A 4,656-nucleotide genomic window follows, 5' to 3' on the forward strand; every position below is an offset into this window, starting at 1 on the left:
CAAATATATCTGGTATGTCAGTTCACATCAGTATTTATTGACCTACTTCATAGTGTTTTCATTGCTGCCTTATATTCCATGGCGTAATACATGAAGTTTTTTAGCTTGGCAGAGCTGAGTGTAGATTCTAACGACAAATCTTACCAGCAGTGTGAGCGTGGGCTGCTCTTTTTCTTGTTTTTCAGGGACTGGGATAGACTGGATAAACCCAGGACTGAGGAGCTTGGGTTCTCTCTGTGGCCCTCCTGTTCTCCAAGGGCCACATCCCCTTGTAAGTTCTCAAGCCTCCTGTTTTTCCTTGGTTTTCTTCACTCTGTCTCACGTTATGTAAACCTTGACCTTTGGAATTTTGTTGAGGAAAAGCAAATGAAACAAACAAAACACAAATGCCGGGGACTGGAGTTGCCTGACCCTATTGCAGTCAGTTACCACAGGCATCCTCAGTGAACAGTAAATTTTCTCTGCTAACACTTACGGATTTCAGTGATAACAGAGTAGGTTCAGCTGCAGCAAAACTGAACAGCTGAACAGGAAGAGAGGCTTTATTATACAGAGAATATGTAATCTTCTGAGTCACAAATGGGGAATGAGCCTGTGTGTGTGTTATATATTTTTTTCTGTCTGCCAGCGCTTGGTAGGTGAAGTTAAGCAGGCTGTGTAGACTGTAGCTGATTCGGGAAACCAGATTCCATCTAAAGGGGGCAAGTCCTCCTCAGGTCCAGACAACGGCTGTTCACCTGGGGATTTAGGATCACTCATAACAGATTTTATTTTTCACGTCAAAATTTGAATTTTAACATTGAGCCTCTCGATTTTTTTTTTTTTTTTTTTTGCGGTACACAGGCCTCTCACTGTTGTGGCCTCTCCCGTTGCGGAGCACAGGCTCCAGACGCGCAGGCTCAGTAGTTGTGGCTCACAGGCTCCAGACGCGCAGGCTCAGTAGTTGTGGCTCACAGGCCCAGCCGCTCCGTGGCATGTGGGATCTTCACGGACCGAGGCACGAACCCGTGTCCCCTGCATCGGCAGGCGGACTCTCAACCACTGCACCACCAGGGAAGCCCAAGCCTCTTGATTTTTAAATGTTGGCTGTAATTCAAGATTTTGCTTGAAAAAGAACATTTTACAATATAAACAAACTATGTGTTTGCTGCCTTCTGCCCACAATGGCCAATTTTCAGCCTCTCACTTAGTGATCTCATTAATTTCCTGGCTTCAGTGGTCTTCAAAGGGCAGTAGATTCATCCCGTCCAGAGTAGACTTGGGATCTTCTCCACTAAATCACTGTCTGCAGGGGACACTGCTCTGTCTCCCTGGATGGAGCCAGAAACCTGGTGGTCAGTGGCCTCACCCCGTCCCTCCCCACCAGCCCCCAACCTTCAATGGACCCTCAGTATCTCTCGGTGATGCTCACTCCTCCACCCCTCCCCCTCCCTCCCCCTACAGCCCACATCCACCATCAGCCTAATACCTGTCTTCCTACTGCCCCCTTGTCCCCAGTGGCTCCCTTCTCAGCCATTCTCCCTCGGCAGCCACAATCTCTTTCAAAGAAAATCATTTTATGTTAATTCTCTGCTTAAACTATTAGAAAAACTGACCTTTGTTCTTAGCTCAAAAACCAAAACCTGTCACTGTACCTAGGGACAACTGCTTGGCCCATGTATAAGTGCTGAGATTATAGTTAAATGAATAAATATGTAGCAGGAAAAAAATTAATAAAATCAAGAAAGAGAAAATTCTAACTTGAATGGAAGATTCAATGAATGAAGAGGCATAGCAATAGCATATAAAAATACAAGGCATTTGATCTTAGTCACTAATTTTGAGTCAAGATTTGTGTCAGAATTATTGCTTTTGATCTCTTGAGTGCCAAAGGTTAAAGGGACATGTGATTAGATTTTGACAGAATATATTAGTTGTCTGGAGAAAGTATAGTTTTTCCTAATTTTTAAAAAGAGTAATAATTTTATCTGAGTATACATGCAGCATGTGATCATTATAGAGAAGCATCTCAATTGGCCCATGAAATCACCTCTGGGACATAAGACTCAAATTACAACAAAAGTAGACAGTAGAACTGTCCTATTATCTACGCAGGAAAATGCATATTCCTATCAAGAAAGATCAGTTTTAAGTACTAAAGCTTTGAAAAGAAGGGGGAACAGATCATAATCCTGTTTCTCTTCCTAAACAGGCAGCCAGGGTAGAGGACGGCGAGGGCCCTGACGGGCATCAGCATGGACCTGGACCAGGTCGACTTCGGGAGCGCGGCAGAGTTGGGCGGCCAGCAGGAGGGGGGCGATGCACAGGGAGAAGAGGACGCCCAGGTCCAGCAAGAATGCCTGCAGAAATTTTCTACCAGGGATTATATCATGGAACCCTCCATCTTTAACACTCTGATGAGGTATTTTCAGGCAGGAGGGTCTCCGGAGGAGGTGATCCGGCTCTTATCAGACAACTACACAGCTGTGGCCCAGACAGTCAACTTGCTGGCCCAGTGGCTCATTCAGACAGGGGTTGAACAAGTGCAGGTTCAGCAAACTGTGGAAAACCACTTGAAGACTTTACTGATGAAACAGTTCGACCCCCGCAAAGCAGATTCTATCTTTACTGAAGAAGGAGAGACCCCCGCTTGGCTTGAACAAATGATTGCACATTCCACGTGGAGAGATCTTGTTTACCAACTGACTGAAGCGCACCCAGACTGTTTGATGCTGAACTTCACGGTCAAGCTGATTTCCGATGCAGGATACCACGGGGAGATCACCAGCGTGGCGGCAGCCTGCCAGCAGCTGGAAGTGTTTTCTAGAGTTCTCTGTACCTCTCTGGCTACACTTTTGGATGGAGGAGAAGACAACCTTGCAGAAAATCTCCCTCAGTTTGCTAAGATGGTGTGCCACGGGGAGCACACGTACGTGGTGGCCCAGGTCCTGATGTCCGTGCTGGCCCAGGAAGGGCAGGGGGGCTGGGCCGTGCGCAGGATAGCACAGGAGGTGCAGCGGTTCGCCCAGGAGAGAGGCCGCGATGCCAGTCGGATCTCTCTCGCACTGGGCACAGCTGCCTCCTACCCCCGGCTGTGTCAGGCCCTTGGGGCAATGTTGTCCAAGGGGGCCCTGAATCCGGCCGACGTCACTGTCCTTTTCAACCTGTTTACCAGCGTGGACCCGCCTCCTGTTGAACTCATCCGGGTGCCGGCCTTCCTGGACCTCTTCGTGGACTCACTCTTTAAACCAGGGGCCAGGATCAACCCGGACCACAAGCACAAGTACATCCACATCTTGGCTTATGCAGTGAGCGTGGTGGAGACCTGGAAGAAGCACAGGCGTGTGAGCGTCAATCAAGGCGAGCTGAAGTCAACGGCCAAAGCTGTTGAAACTGTTCACAGTTTGTGCTGCGCTGAGAACAAAGGGGCTTCTGAACTCGTGGTTGAGCTGAGCGCCCTCTACAAGTGTATCAGGTTTCCAGTGGTGGCCATGGGTGTGCTCAAGTGGGTGCACTGGAGCGTATCAGAGCCCAAGTACTTCCAGCTGCAGACCCACTGCACCCCCGTGCACCTGGCGCTGCTGGACCAGATCAGCACCTGCCACCAGCTCCTGCACCCCCAGGTCCTGCAGCTGCTGGTGAAGCTCTTGGAGACGCAGCATTCCCAGCTGGACGTGATGGAGCAGCTCAAGCTGAAGAAGACTCTCCTGGACAGGATGGTGCACCTGCTGAGCCAAGGCTACGTACTCCCTGTGGTCACTTACATCCGCAGGTGTCTGGAGAAGGGGGACACCGACATTTCCCTCATTCGCTACTTTGTGACCGAGGTGCTGGATGTGATCGCGCCTCCCTACACCTCTGACTTTGTGCAGCTTTTCCTCCCCATCCTGGAAAACGACAGCATCGCTGGCACCATTAAAACAGAAGGTGGACAGCACCCTGTGACGGAGTTTGTAGCTCACTGCCGGTCTAACTTCATGCTGGTGGACTGATACACAGCGTCCTCCAGAGCTGGAGCAGAACATTCCAGGAGACCCATTGTGGAAAAACCCTTTCCAGAAGCTATCGATGAAGAGGCCCAGTCAGCATCCTGGCAATGGGCTCTGGAGGGAGGAGGTGGAGAACTTTTGTAAAAAGGAAAATGTTAGCAGTGCAAGTGGAGAACTGCAATTAGGAACAGTCCCCTTTCCTTGTAAATCCAGGGCTACCCCTAAAATCCTGTTTTCGGTATTCATTTCCCCCAATATTGGAACTAGGTTCCTGTTATCCTTCGTGATGTAGCCAACGGGCAGCCCCAGGGTGGTGGAAATTCAGAAAATGGGGCACTTAGGTGAACTATTTTCAAAGTTGACTTAAGTTTTCTCACAAGACCTGAACAGTCAGTTCGTATTGCTGTGAATGCTTTAATTCTCCAAGAACAGATAAAAGCCTTTCTGTGGGTGAAACATGTAGATTCCAGCGTTATATTGTTCTCGTAAATTAGACACTCGTCCTCAAAATAAAAAAATAAATAACTAAACATTTTAAAGGCATATGACTTTCTAAGTTTTTATGGAATAGATGCCGTCACCCCAGAGTCAAGAGGCAGGATTAAGCGTAAGTCCATCACCAGCATGAGGAATTTTTCTGCGTGCGTAACTGAGCACACACCACTGAACCCACAAATGTACCCCCACA

At 48.5% G+C, this 4,656-nt stretch overlaps 1 pseudogene; it reads left to right on the forward strand.

Moving 5' to 3' along the window:
• Nucleotides 1–2,234: 2,234 nt before the first annotated feature.
• Nucleotides 2,235–3,971, forward strand: LOC136131468 (negative elongation factor D pseudogene; annotated as a pseudogene).
• The last annotated feature ends 685 nt before the right edge of the window (nucleotides 3,972–4,656 follow it).

This window comes from Phocoena phocoena, chromosome 11 (assembly GCF_963924675.1).
Source record: "Phocoena phocoena chromosome 11, mPhoPho1.1, whole genome shotgun sequence".
Lineage (NCBI taxonomy): Eukaryota > Metazoa > Chordata > Mammalia > Artiodactyla > Phocoenidae > Phocoena > Phocoena phocoena.